Here is a 20,592-nt window from a genome sequence, read left to right as displayed (position 1 = left end):
GACCTACAACCAGGATATACAACTATGTACTGGGGCTTTGGGGAGAAAAAAGAAAAAGAGGAAGATTGGCAACAGATGTTAGCTCAGGGCCAATCTTCCTCAAAAAAAGGAGAAAGGAAAATGTGCGTTTTCCATCAAGATAATTTTCTGACTGTGCAAATGACTCTATTACGAAAGCGAATGCCACCAAATTAGAGCAGTGAGGAGTCACAGGTTGGGGTCAGAAACTGATATTTCCACTACACTAGGAAGGGAGCAAGGAGGGCTGGTGACAGGTTACTTTTTTATATTCCTTTCACCTGCGATTGGGATTCTACAGTCTATTTTCTATTTTGCATACTTTTTTCTTTTGACTGTATAGCACACAAGTATATACAAAGGTGAAAATATGGATTGACAATTTTCATGATTTAGAAGAAATACAAGATTTAAATTCTGGTAGTGTGTTAAGCGCAATTTAGTTTGTACCCTCAGGAGGCTAAAAATTAGGGATTTCAAGTGATACATTTTGTAAGCTTTCATAAATATCTATGAAAAATAAAATTTCAGAGCTTGTAAAAACTTAAAATCGAACAAAACAGGGATTAAACTATTACTATTGAAGATGTCATCAAATTCCAAAGAGAAACTGAGAAAAAAAAAAAAGTCAGCAGACCAGTGTGGGAGGCTTTTGTAAGGCCAGATGGACACACCCCGAGCGTCACTGGGGAATGTGGACTCCAGTGTGATGGCTGATTTTCTGTTGCTGTCGAAACAGATGCTTCAGTCCTTGGGAACCGGGATTTGAATTGCAGACGCTGATGGCCACCGGACTGAGAGACTGCGTTATATAAAATTCTGTGAAAGAAAGAAAAAAAAGGTTGGCATCCCCAAGCTTTAGGAAACCGTTTCAGTTGGTGGCATCTTCTCCCGGTTGATTTTGCAGCCAGCAGAAACAGACTGAGATCCATTCCGTCTCCCCGCCAGCAAGTCCTGTTTCAGATTTAGCGGGATTGGGAAGTGACTAATTGCTTCCAAACCTTCCAAACGTGGCTGTGTAACGGTCCATGTGGAAGAGGCAAAGAGTCTCCCAGTGGTTTGCAGGCTGGAGTAAAGAGCAGAAGAGGACGTGGGGCTGCCTGACAGCGTGGGGAACCACAGCCAAGCCCAGAGAGGGACGAGAGAGAAGATCAGGGAACACTGCCTCGTGATGAGATGAGAGACACGAAACAGAAACACAGGTGGTTGTGGAAGCTTTAGAAGCTTTGAAGAACGGAGGTGCGACCAGTGTGGGTGGGGAAATAATGGCATATTGTGCTTTTCTCTCCCTTGCATGCTCCCTCTAATTACAGTCACAGTCACAAGCACCAGAAGACTCAGCGAGAACAGACTATGCATTTGCTTATCTGCCCTTCGGTGGCTCAGCTGTGCCGGGGGTCATGCTGCCTGACTGCGATCGTTCATACCGCGCTGAGAAACATTGAGTGGTCCTGTAGGTGTGGGGTAGGGCACCAGCTAGGACTTACCATCCAAAGCCTCATAACAAGCCTCAGCTCCATCTCTGTGCTTTTGGCAATGTCACGAAACCTCAGAGCGTCAGTTTCCTCATCTACACAGTGGGGATGCGCCCCTGCCCCCTCATGGGCTTTTGATGAGGATCAAATAAGGCAAAAATCCTCAGTAGATTTTGCCGCTCTGTGGGAAGTGCTGATTTACTGCAAAGGTTTACGACGATTACTTCCCGGCTGGAGACACTTTCTAAAAGTTTGGTTGGTGCGGTCCTCACTGTGTCTGTTGCCCCAGCATTTGACATTTGAGATTTCAACCCTTACCCAGCGTTGAGCAGACAATGAGTAAGACCTGAAGCCTCACCAATGAGCTTATCACTCGGTGGCATACCAGCCTCTAGGCAAAGGTGATACAATAATAATGAGACATCCCCATCACAGAGCATAACTTGACCTTTTGCTTCAATATGAGAATCAGATATTGTGTTTTAAGTATGGATTTATACCATACATCACAGTATACAGAACACAAATACTCGACAGTAAGTTGGTTACTATATCCACAAGGTTCCTAGCCTCTGATCAATTACACTGTGAACTCCTATAATCAGACCTTCGCAACTAGGAATATCTCTAGATTTGTAATGTGAAAATAGTTACTCTAGTAATTTCCAAAGCTCAGCCCATCATTCAATTGCTATTGATCTCCATACACGTGCTAATAGGTACCCCTGATACAGATTGGCTCCTGGAAGAAATTCTACCCTGAAAATAGCAATGAAGAGAAGGAACTCAATGGCACTTTCTAACTAAATTTCTCGAGAAACATTTGCCTAATAATTAAGCATCACTGTGTCATTTTAGAAAATTAAATCTAACCAGTAAATGCAAATTTTACAGGCTCGTCAAACCTCATGTCACCTAGACCTCTGGGAACGGCCTCTGTGTTTGTAATTTATATTGTTTGGGTTTAATCCTAAACTACTTGATCACCAGATGTATGAGTATTACAAGACACATGAATAAAAATCATGAAAGACAAATCTGTTAGGCTGGACCTCATCTTACAAAATATGTGTATTTCTGAGAAGTTTCAGGCCAAATATAACCTACTTTACATGAATGGGGCCAAGTTTGCTACTTCAGGAAACCTGCGTGGAATTACTCGATCAACTGAATGAGTCATCATCGCCATCTCCTTATTGTCCACGAAGAAACTGTGTCGTTTACGAATCTCATAATTGCAACTGCAAACCTGATTTTGCCCTTTTTTGGTAAAGTGTTTTGCTCTGGGACTCTTATATGCAAAGATGAGAAACAAAATTGTATCAAACAATTGTATAAGAAAATGTTCACTCCTCTAGCTGGATCTCAATTTCTGAACACGGAATCTTTGGGAAGCAAAAACTGTTTTTCCTGCAAGCAATTGACAAGGTACAATAATCCTCAACCACAACTGCCCTTGGCGCATCCCGGGTTGGAGCACACACTCGCCCTGTCACTTTTTCCTGGGCTCTCCTTGGTTTCTGTGAAAATAAGCAGACACCCCAGCCGGTTACAGAACACAGACCACGGCAGAAGATGGGCTGAGTCATAGCTTCCTTCGGTCTCCTCCAGATTGCTGCTTCACTCTCAGGAAATTTTAAAAAGTCAGGGAGAATAGATCTTTGCAAACGGCTCTAATCACAGGCCGTGTCAAGCGACTATATCGTGAAATGGGTTCTTTCTTAAAGGAAGAATAGATTTACAGCACATCCCTGGAATGAATACACTGAAAAATACAATGTAACCAAGGAAAGAAAACAGTATAGCGCAAAAGTGGTTCATTCACCCACTCACCACGGCTGCTCAGACTCGGGGAACAGCGCAGAGGAGATGGAATCCGAGCTCCCACTCCGTGCCTGACTACTGCTCTCTCCCGCGTACCGTCCGCTTCATCTCATATAGAATAACACTTGCACACTCCCGCATGATCCCTCCCTAGGAAGAAGCTCATGGGCGAGAACTAACGTTAGCTGTGCATTTGCTGTTAAAAAACACTGCTCCTCTTAGATGGTAAATATTTTCTCCACAAAAAAAATAGAAAAAGAAGTTGATGGAAAAATTCTATTTGATATTTTAAAAGGTAACTCAAATAAATGCTATAAGTCAACATTTATTTTTCATAATTTTTTTTATGACGTGTGCTTCCATCCTTTCTTATTTTTAGGGGAAAGAATTCAGATGTAGGAGCCCTAGGTATATGTTGTTTGGAATATATTGGGTTATATCAGTGGCTGTCAAACCCTTTATTTAGATTTTATGTCATGATCCAGTGCATAAACACACTTACGCACAACTATATGAAAGTTGATGAGATGGTATTTTATTATGTGCATTGCATTTAAATATTTTCTATTCTGTCTCCTTCCTTCTTTTCTCCTGCTTTCCCTCCCTTGCTCCCTCCCTCCCTCCATCCTTCCTTCCTCCTTGCTTTGCTCCCTCCTTCCTTTCTTCCTCCTTCCTTCCTTCCTTCCTTCCCTCCCTCCCTCACACCCTTCCTCCCTCCCTCCTTCCTTTCTTCCTCAGTTCTTTAGAGGCCCACTAAATTGATTTCATGAGCCTAATGGGTCATGACCCACAATTTGAGACACGTTCCTCCGGATGAAACATTGACCTGAAGGAGGCCACACGTAAGATTACTCGTGGCCGATGGTGGTGTGTGTCCAGCGAGAAGGCATGGGCCTCCTCTGACTTTGGACCAAGGCCTGTAGGGGGTCTAGTCGAACCCTGAGAGGGCCAGGAACATTCAGTTCATGTGGGGAGGGGAGAGGGACCGGAGGCAGGGAAGACGGAACGGACATTTATCAGGCTGTCCACGCCTCACGAGTCATCTGGAAGGGCTCAAGGTAGGCGTGCACCCTGCAAACCCGGGCTGAGACTCAGGCTTTGGGAATTCAGGACGTGTCCCAAGACAGCCAGTGTCTGCCCCACCTTCCTCCGGCCCATCTTGGCCTCATCAACCATCAGCAGCCCTGTGGTTTTGGGGCAGCTGTAATCGGTGAATCTTCACCTGGTTTAGAGGATGTTAGAAGTTAGTGATGCGCTTTACTTCAGAAAACCCACATCAGAGCATGGAGCCACGTCCACATCTGCACTGAGACTGCCACATGCCCTACAGCCGGCAAGGACCCTGCATCTGGGAGAGACAGTCCGTGTCAAGACCCCAAGACCCCAAGTAATGAGTCAGCACAGCAGCCCCATGGCCTCACCTTTTAGGACCAGGAACCTCTCACGGTGAGGAGATGAATTGCCCCACTCAAACACTTCCGCTTGCCAAAACACAAACGCACACAGCCACAGAACTTTCTATGGAACAAAAACGTGGATGTGAGTGTGTTTCTAAAACATTTATTTCTGCGTGGATGGACCTGGAGGACGTTATGCTAAGTGAACTAAACCAGACCGAGAAAGACAAATACTGCATGGTCTCATAAACTTATATGTGGACTCTAAAAACGTGGAACTCACAGAACCAAAGGAGAACGGTGGTTGCCAGGGGCCGGGAGACGGGGAGAGACGAGGAGATGCTAGACAAGGATACAAAGTTTCAGTCATCAGAGGAATGAATTCCAGGGACTTAATGTACAGCCTGGCTACTCCAGTAGCAATGCTTAATTGTGTACTTAAAAGTTGCTAAGAGAGTAGGTCTTAAATGTCCTCACCACACACACACACAAAATGGTAACTGTATGAGGTGTCGGAGGTGTTAATTAACTTGATTGTGGTGATCATTTCTCAATATATCAAATCATCACGTTGTACGCTCTAAATATATACAATTTTATTTGTCAGTTATACCTTAATAAAGCAGGAAAAAGAAACATTTATTTCCGAGTTCTTACTTTGGATTCAAATGGTCAGAAGGAAACAATTTGGTATGTTTTGCGTTTTGTGTTACTGTGTAAATACATGGAGGTGACACTTTAAAATCTTCACCTTTAGTTCATTGAGAATTGAGACCAGGAAAAACAAGGTTTTAGGTGTCACACAGCCCTCACCTAAAGGGCTGAAATTCAGTGTTGCTCTGAGGGACAGTGATCTGGGAAGCGAAATGGGGTGTGAGAGGCAGTGTCTGTCTGCGACAACCTCTGAGAACAGACGTGTTACCTTCTGAAATTGCTCATGTCCCTCACTCAGCTGCCTCCCGTCTGTTCTGTCTTCTGGTGCTCGTAAAAAACTGAACTCAGAAGGCCAATCTGCCAGTTCCGAGCGGTCACCCTCGCGGGGGGACAGAAATGACTGTGGACTCCCATTTCTCATCCAAGCCACAGTCTTTGGATTTCTGAACTTTATTTATTGAGTTTACTGGACTTCCAGATGAACAATAAAACTCACTTTTACATTCGACAGCTCAAATCAAGATTAAGCCAATTATAGAAAATTGTAGGAATGTTTTCTTTTTTTCTATTTGTGAGTTGAGACATGGCTTATAAAGGGACCTTTTGTATGTTTGTTAAATAATGAATTCATTAAAAATAATGCAGCTAACATCTATGGACCTCATACTCTCACTGTATTGCATGATGTACCACCTATCCTAATTTCTCTTGTATTAGGATTTTCACATATTGTGATGGTTAATTTTAAGTGTCAAACTGATGGGGCTGAGGGATGTCCAGAGAGCTGGTAAACGTTATTCTGGGTGTGACTGTGTGGGTGTCTCTGGAAGAGAGTAACATTTGGATCAGTAGACTGAATTGAGAAGATCTGCCCTCCTCATGTGGTGGACGTCATCCAATCTGTTGAGGGTCTCAATAGAACAAAAAGGTGGAGAAGGGGATATTGCTATCTCTGTTGAGCTGGGCTATCCATCTTCTCCTGCCCTCGGACATCCTCAGACATCGGAGCTCTTGGTTCTGTGGCTTTTAGACACAAACAGGGACGTACGCCATTGGCCTCCTGATCCTCAGGCCTTTGGACTCGGACTGAACTGCACCACTGGCTCTCCTGGGCCTCCAGTTTGCAGGCAGCAGATGGTAGGACTTCTCAGCCTCCATAACCACATGAGCCAGTTCCTATTATAAACCTCCTTTGATCGTTGGTTCTAAATACATCACGTTGGCTCTGCTTCTCTGGAGAGACCTGAGGAATACACATATGAACCCACCTCCCCTGTGAGTGGAAATCCTCCTGCAGAGAAGGAAGAATGGTTTGTTTATCCCTCCACTCCCCGCAACAGTGCTTCCCTTGTAATTGGGGCCCAGTACGTGTTCAATAAATCAACCTTAAAAATTTTTTTAAAAAGCAAGAGGCTACATTTTCCCAACTCTTTCACAAAACCTTTCTTTTAATCCCCATCTGATATCAGGTAAACATCTATAAGAAAATGAAAATGGACATTCAGGGGAATGGTTGCTCTTGGCTCTTGCTTCCTGGGGAGCAGTGGCTTTTATTAATGAGTGAACATCATAGATCAAAACGCCAGCGTGGGTCGCACCTCTGTGAGCTGAAGACCACGGAAGGCCAGTCGGTTGGGTTGGAACATTGACCACCGTTACCTGGAATAATAATCTAGCAATGAGAACATCAGAAAGCCAATTGGCCCAAGGAGCTCCGTGCACACCCGCCTCTGTGCTTGCTCTGCTGAGGAGCTGTCTGAGCTGAGCCCCTGGCGGCTGTGGGCCCAGCCCGCTCCTCCTGCCCTCAGTGCTCCGTCATAACTCACTCATCTCGTGCAGTCGCTCTTGGGTTCACCTGTGCACGTCAGGTGTATCCTGTCTACGGTAGCAAGATAGGCCCCAGGGAAATTACAAAGCCCAGTGGGCTGGCCTTGACGCCTACCCCCGAGCCCCTCACCCCACGCCTTTATGTGGCTTGGTGACATGTGGATGCCCCTCTGAGGCTCTGCAATTTCTGAGCCAAGCTGACATCCTCCAGGGTCCACACCCCACCATCACCGGCTCACGAATCAAAGCTAGACGGGCTGCTCTCATTTGGCTGCAAATGGCAACAGGTCTTCTGAGCCATCACCATGCTGTGAATTTTAGTCCCCAACTTCTCCTCAGCTTTGATAACTGCCTCGGAATCCCTTTTCTTCTGGAGACCTAATCTAGCCCCACTTGTCCTCATTGTGCCTGTGAATAATTAGACCTCCGCTTCCCACGTGGCTTGGAGCTCCAGGGCCTTTCCTAGTTTTCAGGTCACACAGCGACTGATGGGGAATTCCCTGCTCCAGTATCCACGCCACGGCGTCCCAGCCCTCTTCCGGTCCCCTTGGGAGGAGGGAGAAACATAAATCCATCACCCAGTAGCTGCTATTATTTAGTAAGCAATTTGTGCCATAGACAGTGCTTTCTTAAAAAGTGTTTTGATTCAAAAGAGTGAATTAACTAGGGGGAATGTCTGGAAAATGTTTTGTGGTTTTTTTTTTGTGAGGAAGATCAGCCCTGAGCTAACATCCATGCTAATCCTCCTCTTTTTGCTGAGGAAGACTCACTCTGTGCTAACATCTATTGCCAATCCTCCTCCTTTTTTTTTCCCCCAAAGCCCCAGAAGATAGTTGTATGTCATAGCTGCACATCCTTCTAGTTGCTGTATGTGGGACGTGGCCTCAACATGGCCGGACAAGTGGTGCGTCAGTGCGCGCCCGGGGTCCGAACCCGGGCCGCCGGTATCGGAGCGCGCGCACTTAACTGGTAAGCCACGGGGCCAGCCCCTGGAAAAATGCTTGCAAATAGATTCTCAGCACCTACCAAAACTCACCCCCCGGGAGCTTGCCACCTCTTGGTCCGTCTGAGACAGAGTCCAGTGCTTCTGCAGTCAAGGCTCCCCTCCTTAAAAAGAGTATAAGAATTAGGTCAGTTAACAGGAAAGCTTTGCAGAACGGAGTGGTCGAGAATGACCTGGTTCTGTGCTTCCCAACACACAAGATTAAAAGGTTAAAAAAAAAGCGTAGCCTCTTTAAGTACTTAGAGACCAGCACTTCTTCAAGATTCTTTCAGTGAAAGATTTCATTTATCATGAAAGTTGAGGAACGCAGTATTGATTTGACAGCAGATTAAGGCTATTAAGAAAATTTGCTAAAATAAACAACGAGCTCATGCCCTACAGGAACGGTGAAATTGTCAGTAATCACTAAGGGAAATGAGTGGAGAACAGGGTGAAGCCAATAATCATCGTCCTTACAGACAGTGCCCTGCAGGTAATGAGCTAACCAAAATAGAGGACACGGCTTTAATAACAGGGGTGCACAACTGTAAAATCTAGTTGAACAAAGCAGGATGGTTAACCCAGGGGTGGTGTCCACAGGTATTGTTTGGAAAGGCCTTTGTTAAAACTGTAAGGTGGCTCGGCGACCTCCCTAAGGATGCCCCACCTAGGAAGGAGGAGAGCCAAGCAGCAAGGAGTTGGTGATCTTGCAGGATTCACACGTCCTCGGTCACCAGCTGGGGGATCCTGAGAGGAGCCCTGGAAGTACCTTCTGGCTTGAGCACCTTCTATTTGTGAGAAAGGATGTCAGACATTTACAGGCACCAGAACGTCCTCTTATCCCACTCCAAAAAAAGTATCGAGTAAAGAAATGTTGAAAATTGCATGACCAACAACCTGGGATGCATATTAATCCATAGGAGGTGGGTCTGTTCCACGTGCAGGATCACAGCCCTGAGGCACGTGGCGTGAAGCCCCCGATGGATCGGGAATAGACCTGGGAGCTTGTACCGGGATCCGCTCAGTAGCTAAATCCCTCTCAGGCCGGCTTCTTGGCTAAGGTTCTGTGATTCTAAGTATCGAGATGTTTGGTGTCATGTAGACAAAACATCAATATTTGGAATGTGCATTTTCTGTTTCCATTCAAAATATTATCATTAGCCACAGCTGTACTGTATCATTCTAGCAAATTATTTAATGCCTTCAACTTTCCCTTTCTCATATTTCCCTTTCAGTCTATCAGCTCTGTAAGGTGTCAGTTCTCAATGTGAATCAGTGTAACCTGTATGCAATTTAGGTGTTTTGTTTTCTTCTTAACGCTTTGCAGCCACCAGGGATACAATCGTTTGCTCTGTCATCGACTCGCTTAATGGCATTGCAAGTTGGGGGAGTGGAGGATGCCTGTGAAGTCACAGAAGTTTCTAGCCTGTGTTACTAACACGACTATATTAAAAAATAATAACGATGTATTTTTCTAAAACTACGAGAGAATGCCGTCTGCTGTTAGTTTGCTATTTCAAAGCGCCCCATGTCCCAATGTTTTTTCACTGATGCTTAAAGTTAGTGATGAGGAGAAAGCTCACTTCATTTGGCTTCTCCAGGTGGGGGCATTTACTGAAGGCCCCGGAAGACAATTGGTGGTCAGACTGGAGGACTCCCCCCTGCAGAAGCTCTATATGCACGAAGCCCCCTCGGGGAGCCCAGAGCTGGTGGGGAAGGGCCCTGGGGCTGCGTTTTCCCAGGAAGACCATAACTTAGGACTCATTGTCAGGACCAGCCTTATCCCAGTCCAGGCAGAAGCCGGCACCTCCTCCCGGGGTTCTTGGTGCTCGGTGACGGCTGAACCTGGTGCAAAGGCAGCCAGTATGTATTCGGAGCTTTTTGGCTCAAAAATGAGATTTGGAGCCTGTGTTGGAAAGTGGCCAGGGCAGCAGAGGGCTTTCCTCATGCATGCCCGGGGTTTCTCCTCTCGATGTCGCTGTGAAACCCAGCCACCCATCGGACCACCTCCCACTCCCTCCTACACGTCTCCTTGTCCCTCCTCCCCGTCCCTCTCCACGTTGTCTCTCTCCCTCCCTCCCTCCCCAGCTCACTCACAGCACACACAACACAACATACATACACAGGCAACACACATACGCAACACACACAACACAACACACGTGACACACACAGTATAAACATAACACATATACAACACACACAACATGACATATACAAAACACACACACACACAAGTTAGGCTCTCTCCGGACTGGGTCTCCATTGTCCTCAGAGAATGTGGGTGGACGAATGGCTGAACAGGAGGAGGGGTGTAGACAGAGATGGATCCTGTGTTAGAGTGACTGGCTGCCCTCCTCCCTCCAGCCTCCTCCTTCCTCCACACAGCAGCCTCTCCCCTGCCTTCTCTCCTCCAAGATAAGGTGGATGTTCCATTATGTTCTCTTCATGCAGCGAGACACGGTGTGTAGAGCAGGGCTGCTCTGTGTAAATCAGACTTTTTCTCTCACAAATCTGTGTGTGTGTGAGCATGTGTGAGCATGTGTGAGCTTGTCCGTGTGTGCCTGTGTGTGAAGCGTGTGTGAGCATGTCCCTGTGTGCCTGTGTGTGTGAGCATGTCCCTGTGTGCCTGTGTGTGTGTGTGAGCTTGTCCGTGTGTGCCTGTGTGTGAGTGTGTGTGAGCATGTCGCTGTGTGCCTGTGTGTGAGTATGTGAGCATGTCCCTGTGTGCCTGTGCATGTGAGCATGTCCGTGTGCCTGTGTGTGTGTGAGCATGTCCCTGTGTGTGTGTGAGCATGTCCCTGTGTGCCTGTGTGTGTGAGCATGTCCCTGTGTGCCTGTGCGTGTGAGCATGTCCGTGTGCCTGTGTGTGAAGCATGTGTGAGCATGTCCCTGTGTGCCTGTGTGTGTGAGCATGTCCCTGTGTGCCTGTGTGTGAGCATGTCCCTGTGTGCCTGTGTGTGAGTGTGTGAGCATGTCCATGTGCCTGTGTGTGAGTGTGTGTGAACATGTCCCTGTGTGCCTGTGTGTGTGAGCATGTCGCTGTGTGCCTGTGTGTGAGTGTGTGAGCATGTCCCTGCGTGCCTGTGCATGTGAGCATGTCCGTGTGCCTGTGTGTGTGTGAGCATATCCCTGTGTGTGTGTGAGCATGTCCCTGTGTGCTTGTGTGTGTGAGCATGTCCCTGTGTGCCTGTGTGTGAGCATGTCCCTGTGTGCCTGTGCATGTGAGCATGTCTGTGTGCCTTTGTGTGTGAGCATGTCCCTGTGTGCCTGTGCGTGTGAGCATGTCTGTGTGACTGTGTGTGAGCTTGTCTGTGTGCCTGTGTGTGAGCTTGTCTGTGTCTGAGCCTGTCCTTGTGTGAGTATGTCCCTGTGTGTGTGAGCTTGTCTGTGTGCCTGTGTGTGAGCTTGTCTGTGTGTGAGCCTATCTGTGTGTGAGCATGTCCCTGTGTGCCTGTGCATGTGAGCATGTCCCTGTGTACCTGTGCGTGTGAGCATGTCTGTGTGCCTGTGTATGTGAGCATGTCCCTGTGTGCCTGTGTGTGAGCCTGTCTGTGTGTGAGCATGTCCCTGTGTGCCTGTGTGTGAGAGCTTGTCTGTGTGCCTGTGTGTGAGCGTGCCCATGTGTGAGCATGTACATGTGTACGAGGGTCTCCTGGGCAGACCCTGAGGTTTTCGGCTGAGTGTGCAGAACTTGGGACTCTCACCAGTGCTTGGAATACGAGAAGACAGACTTGTGCAATGGAGAGGAGTTAGTCAGTTGCAGTTCGCTAATCGTCTATTCTATTTCAAGGCCAATGCTTCAAGAACACAACATCATAACAGAGTCAAGGCATTCTCAGCACACACACCATTTGCAGCCCTAACAAGCCTGATTTTATGCAGTGCACAGAAGCTGGGCTTTTAGGGTCTCCAAGCAAATGAGGAGAGCGTGGAGACCCGGCTGCTCTCAGAAACACCCAGGACAACCTCACAGGACGGGCTGTCGTTGCCGTGGTAACGTGGACACTCACCACCAGCATCACAACGATACATCACCAATTTAGTGCTCTACTAAACACAAAATAATACCTCCTTTAATGATGCTGGGCTGTGGTTCCTAGAAATATGGGGCCCCCTGTAGCAAGCACCAAACTGCAGAATAAAACTGCAGAAAAATCCCCATTTCTCGTGCAGAGTTATTGTGGTTTCTACATGCGAAGGTCCGTTTGCAGTTATCTGCAATTACTCTTGGTAAGAAGTTATTCAGCAAATTGCACCTGCAAACTTGGGTGCAGTTCCCCAAACCTGGGATTAGGTGTCCCCAATCTGAGAGCTGATTGAAGAGCAACTGAATCTGAGAACTGTGGCTGTAATGACACGGGCTGGTCCTTGCTCCCGTCTGCTGTGACTCATCATCTCTGCACGTGATGGAGTGAGAGGAGGAGGCTGAGTCTGTCCTGTGGATGATCTGAAGCATTCACTAGGCCAAACTTGGAAACCATAGCAGAGATGGTCAACAGAGTCAACTCGTTTGAGATAGAACCCACACTCATCCTCTTTCTATCTGGACGGGCTCAGATAACATCCTATTTGGCGCAGCCCCAGTGGTTTCCCTCTGTCATCAGTGTGGGATCCCTCCTCTTCATCATGGAGCGGAGCACAGAGGGAGCATCTTCTGGACCCCTGCCCCAGCGTTTGGGTGTGTCCTAAAACTCGTCCTTCCTGTTTTTGCCAGCAGTTCCCTGCCCTGTTCCGTCAGGGCTGGCCCCTCCAAGGATAAGGACGGGTGGCATCTGAGTGCAGTGCACAGAGCGTGGCTCTTGGAGCCCAACAGACCTGGGGTTTGAAACCCAGGTTGACTTGGAACTTGGCTTTGAGCAAAACACGGAATCTCTCTGAGCCTCCGCCCCCCCATCAGGACAGTAGAGATCTGCTGTGTGAGAAGTAAGTGGGAAAGTGAGGAAAGCGTGCCCCCCTGGCCACACCCTCAATGCGCCCAGATCGCGTGAGTGCCCTTCGCTCTACCAAGGTCTGACCTGCAGGTCTTGGTTTTATTCTGCAGGGTGTCTTCTTAGTGACCCCGAGAAAACCTTCCCCCAGCTGCCCGCGAGCGTCCGTGGGGACGGAGGGGCAGGGGGCTGCACAGGAGGGTCAGCCTGCTTCCCTCTGACCACGAGCATGACAAAGAACGAAGACGACCAGGGGACAAGGCTCGGTCACTGGGCATGGCCTCAAAGCGCAGCAGGGATGGAAGACCCCAAGGTCTCACATGCTCCCCGAACGAGCTTTAAAAGGGGCATTTTCCTGAAGTTTAGAATCCTGGTTTCACTAAGTGATGAAACAGTTTTATGCCATTTCCGCTACTAATTGCCATCTCATCGACAGAAAGGATGACTTCCCTGAATCTAGTAAGTTGCTCTTATCTGTGTCCTGGCGCAGGAGGGAAGCAGTGGTTTCCATTCTGAGGACGAGGGCGACATCTCCTGGGCTTTCGGGGAACACTTGTCACCTCCTGTGTGGCTGGATGCATGCCTCACCTCTCTGAGCGGGTGCATTCTCTGTCCTTGCTGTTACCTTAGCCTCTCCCAACTTTGTTTAATTGTGGCAGGTCAATATCTTGATGCAAAGTGCTTATCAGAGAGGAAAACAAACGCCCGGGGCTTTGAAACTTTGGCTGCCCCATAAGAACCCGATCTCAATGAGCCTCTTGCTGAATCCTGGACCTTGATGTGATGGCGTCAGCATCCGTGGGTCACCGGGAGAGGATGAACTGGAAGCCATCTCCCCTCCCATCCCCTGGCCCTCTCTGATCTTCAATATCACCCATAGTGACTAAGTGGGAATGTGGCCAGGACACATTTTAAATTTAATTTCCTTCCCATTACATCCTAGCTTTTGATACAAGCCAGCTACAGGCAGGTGTGACTGATAGAATCTCCCTCATTCTCTGCAGACCCTCTCCACATATGGTTGCGTCACAACTTGACACAGGTTTTCAATCTTTCCCTCTGTCCCGGACAAGAGCGAATTACACAGCTTCCTGAGGAGAGAGGCAAATTCTCATGGTTCCTCCTCCTGTTCTGAAGTGGGGAAAGACTTTTTCTTTCTGCTCTGGAATTCTCACTGTAGAGGAAAGAATGGATTTTGACTATGTTCTCAACATCTCCCTAAATGAGAAGCGTTCATATGGTGAACCCATTTTTCCTCCATTCAAAAAAAAAAGGAAAAATAAATGGATATCGAGATGAAAAAGACAAGGATGAGTGTCTAGGTGGGACGGTGAAGAGGAGGAGCTGGAGACACTCCCAGGCTGCATTTTGACGTCATGGGAAAGGACCTCGGACAGGGAGGGTGCTGTACCTGCAGGAGAGTGATGGGGAACATAGTGTTCCCAAGCGCAGAAATGATGCCTCCATCATTTTCCTGGGGTCAGCTTTGTTTTGCAGTAGTGGGCACCTGCTTTGCTCTGAGGAAGAACTCCTTGCTGATGACCTGCCCGTCGCTTCTCCCCTCTGCTCCCCTAGCTGCAGGCCTGGGTCTCAGATCAGCAGCTCTGAGAGACACTCGCCAGAACCGCTGTGCCCTCAGCACCACAGGCCTTGTGCCCTTGAAGGGCTGTCTTGTTGGTGCTGTTCATGGGACCCCTGCAAGGGATCCTCCACTTGTGATGGAAGTCACACCTGCAGTCAGGAGACCTGTACGCGGGTGCAGATTTGCCCAGAGACCAGGACGACGGCCGGGAACAGAGGTGTCACATGCAGAGGGCTAGGCTGGGGCGGGGCCCCTCTGCTCTGGCTGTCCCTGAAGGACAGATGCTCCACCCTCAGACCTTGCTGCTGGATGGAGGAATGGACTGCAGCAGGAATTTCTTTTATAAACACACTTTTCTCTCGTAAGACTGAGATTCCACTTCCGACCAAGGCAGCGGTTTCTGTGCAATGGTCACTTCCTGGCGGGTCAGTGGTTACGATGTAAATTGCAGGATGCAGACCCAGCCACATGGCTGATTTCATCTCCAGATGCTGCTCTGCTGCAGACTCCCTCTGTGACATCAGCCATCCCAAGACAGAGCAGACAGCCTTCTCCAGAGGTGTCTCAGAGGCATGCCCAGATGGTCCATCTTCTTAACATCAGAATGTGCAAAGTCCCACCAACAGGCACCGGTTCTAGCCTATGGTAAGGCTGGAGGCGTCCATTGGCGTCCTTCCTGTTTCCTTATTCTCCAATTAAAATGATAATCTTGCAATTGTTATTTTCCATTTCACAAACGGACTATTACCACCCTGCCTGATGGGAGGCTGTCTGCAGGGAAACTAAGGTGATCCTAATTGGTGCTAAAACTGCAAAAAAAATAAAAAAGCATTATGCGCATTCTCTGCACAGAATCCACTTTTGTCACCCTACTGCCAACGTCCCCTCTGCCCACTCCCAAGGATGCTTCTTGGGCTGCGGCTGCCCTGGACTGGATCTTGGCTCAGCCTTCCCGTCTGCCCCCGGGTCATCTCTCAGCCTGAGTCAAGCTATCCACCTGCTCTGTTCTGACTTTATAATAACCATGCACACAGAATTGTATCCACTCACAGGGGCGCATGTGTGGGGGCAGTAGATGGCCCTGCATCCTGGAAGAGGTCTGTGCCTGGCTGACCCTAACCCCCTCTGGTTTGTCATCCACTGAACATGTCTCCCCCAAATGCAGTGGCTGGGAAGCGTGGAGACGATCAAGATGGTGTCCCCAGAAGCGAGCGAAGCCTCACACGCGAAGCCTCACACGCCCCTTTCCATCATACACACACTCGATAGTGTTTGTGTAAAGACTGAGGGCTTTTTCCTGCTCTTCTAAAATAGATATAAATAGATGTCATGTCATGCCACTCCGTTCTTAGCCAGAGCTCACTGCTGGAGCTGGCTGTTGAAAACCTGTCCCATTGTGAAAAGACATGGCAGAAATACAAGTTGTACACACTCACTGTCAAGCACAGACCGTGTGTTTGGGGACATCCATAGGATTTCCATCAGGAGCACAACACCTGCCTCAAATATAAGTCGGCCTGCAGCCTGGGCGGTGTCATGGTGTGAAAAGGATTATCCGCTATAAACAACTGTCCCTCAACCTAGAAGTGGGATGGCTCATGAATAATGCACGAGCTGTGCTGGGCTCTGCCCTCTGAATCAGAGAACATGTGTCCCCGCTCTCCAGAGGGAGACAGCCTCCTTTCTATCCCCCTTTTTAATTCCTGGCTTGGAACAAGCTGATTCCTTCTGGTTCATCCCCGCTGAGCTCCACACCCACCCAGAGGGAAGGCGGCCCAGCCTTGAAGACTTTCTCCCCCAGTGACGCCAGCCCATAGGGCCTACCCCAGCCCGGCTGAGGACGGTGGTGGAGGCCGGGCACTTTGCCTGCTGTGGCCACCAGAAGAGCGAAAGGGATGGGGTCAGGGCCAGGCGCACGGAGATGTTACCTCCTGTCCAGTCCTGGCACCAGGACCTGACCTTGTAAACAGGTGTTGAACAAATGAAGGAATGAATGAATGAGTGAACCAATGAGTAAATGAATGAGTGAAGGCATTAATAAAGGAATGGATGAAAGAGTGAATGAATGCATGAACTGATGAATAAACAAATGGATGAATGAATGAATAAATGAATGAATGAATGCACACATGGCTGAATGAATGAATGCATATCCCTGTGCTAACTTTCTGTCACCCCAACCCCTGGCCCCATCCAAATGAAACCTCTGGCTCCTGCCTCCCCCTCAGAGCTGCTTGCTGCCAATTAGGGAAGACAGAGGGGAGCAGGGTTCTTATCGAGAGCAGGTGCCCCCCAGGTTGACACACTGGACCCCTTTCCAGCAGGGCCGGCCGGGAGCAGGGTGAAACAGGCGAGGCACAAAATCTCAGTCATCAAGGTAAACAACGTGTTAATGCAATATACAAAAAATCAAAATTAATGCAAAAACCCGTGACGAAAAATCAGCATTTTAAATAAAGACAGGATCACTATTCCTGATTTTTTTTCCCCCCTCAGGCTCCAATACGGCTCATCACAGCTCTGCCTTTATGTCAGGTTTTGATATTTTGTTCACGATTTTTTTGGCATTAATTCTGATATGTTAACGTGTTGCATTAAGATGGTATTTATCTCGATTCCTGAGGGTTTTTGTTCGTTTGTCTGGTGCCTCCTCATGTTTGTCTCCCGAGGTGGGTCGCTCTGCCCCTCCCTGGCTGCACCTTCTCCCCGGGCGGGACAACAAAACAGTCCCCTCCCGTCTCTCCTTCTTCTCACAAGTTCCCACAGAAGACCCAAGTGCGTGGGGTCCCGGCGCTCACCCTCTCCTGAAGGTTGGAAGTGGGGAGAGCTCCCTGTCTCAGTTGGCTTGGGCTGCTATAACAAAAGGCTGCAGAGGGGGGCTTACACAACACGCGTTTATTTCTCGAAGTTCTGGGGGCTGGAAGTCTCAGAGTAAGACGCTGGCAGATCAGTGTCTGGTGAAGGCCCGCTTCCTGGTCTCTCAGTGGGTTACATAGGATCACAAAGCGGTGTCCCGTCTACATACGTCTTGGAATAATAAAGCAAGTTCTGAATGATATATTTATGGAAAAGATGCTAAATGTAGAATGATCCTAACCTGAATGCCAGTTGTGTTAGCCCCAAACCCAATCAGGAGACTCAGATTCAGATTTATATGACTGAGATAAGTAAGAAATCTGACTTGGATTTATTCTGGGCTCATCCTGCCTGTCCCATCCATTCCCTGCTACCTCTTCCTAAGGTGTTTGCACACGTCCCAGGACAGACGCGGAGACAGAGCCAACGAATCAGTGAGAGAGGAGGGACCACGTTAGCACAGTTCCCGGCTGCCCAGATAACGTGCCACCCACTTGAGCCCAGGCCCCAGGAGGGGAGGCAAGGTGGCCCAGAGACTGTCAGACAGTCATCAGAAGGCACTAGAGAGCAAATGCTGGCCAGCTCCCCGTGAGGACACCGTGTGTTTTCCCCACACCATGGAGCCTGGTGAAAAAGACAGCAACACCTGCGCCCAGGGCATCCTGAACTTGGTGAAGTAAAAGTGATATTCTATTTCACAAAAACTATTATTATTATTTGACGGAATAAGAGTCCCTCCTCCAGCATCTCTTGATTGCAAAGTCCTCCAAACTCCCTCCAGGAGGATTTCTGCCCGTGGACTACAGAGGGAAGATTGTTTCATCCTCGTGATTATGAGGGTCCTTCCTAGCAAAGTGCTGAGAAATTAGAGACACTTTCTGCCTCTGCAAGGAAAACTGTTACTGATATGGAGTACACGAATTGCAAAATGCTGTAACATAAAGATTTGTGATGCATTTCTGTCGCATGGAGGATGAATAGACGTTGCTTGAGTTGACGTAAATGCTGTCGACAGGAAATGGCTGACTTCACGCCTGGGTGTGGATGACGATTCACATATACATATAAACCAACACGGCAACAAGAGACACTTGTCTACATAACCCTTAGAAAACCAAAGACTCATGTAACCTGAGAGCAGATCATGGGGGAAAAGAGAGAATTTATCTGCAGGGGAAAATCACGAACACCTTATAAGCTGCACCTGCAGGAGCTGGCATGGGGACGTCACTAATGTCACTACACCAGAAACCAGAAGCAGAGACCACGGGTGCCCAAGCTCTGTGGGCCTCGGTTTCCTCTCCCCTGGGGTACAGGTCTGAGCTGGAACACCTCTGACACTTCTTCGGGCTCCTGCTCCAATGATATTGTGAGTCAGCAGATGCTCAGGCCTCCTGAGACACACAGTGAGGGGACAGTTGGTGTCCTTCACCCACGGCCACCCTTTTGTCTTCCCAGGAAAATACCAAAATGTGTTGACCAATGAAATATTGTATTAAAGGACTTATTTCTAAAGATCGTCTTCTGCCACCTTGATAAGTGTTGAAAGAAATGCTCACACTGCGTGGAGTCTTTGTGAGAAGAGAGGACGAGCAAGGTGAACTTGAGATAATCAGGCAACGATGTGAGCACATCAGTGTCCCAAGCACTTGACCGGACGGCCAATGGCCTCTGTCTCAGTCGCTCGGGCCATTGTAACAGACACCATAGACTGGGGGCTTATGAACAAGAGACATTGATTCCTCACAGTTCTGGAGGCTGGGAGTCCAAGAGCAAGGTGCCGGCAGATTTGGTGTCTGGTGAGGACCTGCTTCCTGGTTCATAGGTGGCATCTTCTTGCTGTGTCCTCACATGGAAGAAGGGGCAAGGAGTTCTCTGGGGTCTCTTTTATAAGGGCACTAATCGCAGGGCCCATGGACTTGCCTCTCCCCTGTTGATTTGGGATAGAGGCCCTAGAAGAATTCTCAGGTGTGGCGAGTCCATGGGACATTGGGGTCCTCTGCAGTGTGGGCTTCAGGGCCAGCCACCGCCTGCAATGGGCTATAGGATTCAGTTCATGGCTCACCCAGATGAAGAGCACACAGCCAGATGATAGCAGATGGTGACGGCCATCAGAAGCCCAAGTGTGTGCGGAGAGATCGCTGGCTGAGGGCAGAGCGCCCAGAACAGGATTAAGCTGTCTGACGGGTCCTCTCCCAGAGGTAAAGGGCTCTCACCGGGTAGCCGGGCCCAGTGGACCACAAGGCCTGGACTCCCACCAGCTCGCCACCGCCCAGTCAGAGGCGGTGTCTACCCAAAGCTGGGCCTTTTCCTAATTTGCTGGCCAGTAGGAGCACCGATTTCGACTCTCAGAGACTAAAAGGTTGGCAGTCTCTCCGGTCTTTCCATTTTTCCACGATCTTGCATCCATTTTTAGCACTGATCTCAGATGAGTTCATTTCCATCCAGCATTATGGAGTTTCTAATCATCTCGGGATGCAGAGAAAGGTTAAGACATGTCAGTGCCAGGTTCTAGATATATTCGCAATATATTAGCGAAGATAAACCCATGAGCAGATTGTTTCAATAAAGCCAGTCGGCAAGAGCCGTGACGGGGCCAGGGAGGCACTGACGGGAGGGGCTCCCGCAGGAACAAGCAGAGTTCCCCACCTGTATCCTAACACCAAACTCGGGCTGTAAGCCCAGTGTGTTTACCGAATAAAGCCGGGAAATACAAAAAGAATGAAGGAGACCAAGATCCTTTACAGTCTTACCAACCAGAGAAAGTTCTTGTTAATATTTTCAATGAGTTACTTTCTGATTTTTTTTACATATATAACCTGGATCCTATTGTGCCATGTTTTTTCTTTAACTTGACACGATATCATGAGCTTTTCCTCATATTTTAAAAAAATATTCCGTAAGCATTGTGTTGTTGTGTGTGCTATTTCATCTGACGGATCGACCACGCAAGCCCCAGCTACTGCCCCTCCCGGCGTCTACCACTCTGGGGCCGTTCCTACGGGAGACCAGCCCGCTCCCCTGTCTGCAGGGGCAAGGAGCTAAA

Source organism: Diceros bicornis, chromosome 36 (genome assembly GCF_020826845.1).
Source record: "Diceros bicornis minor isolate mBicDic1 chromosome 36, mDicBic1.mat.cur, whole genome shotgun sequence".
NCBI lineage: Eukaryota > Metazoa > Chordata > Mammalia > Perissodactyla > Rhinocerotidae > Diceros > Diceros bicornis.
Note: the sequence above shows the minus strand (reverse complement) of the source record.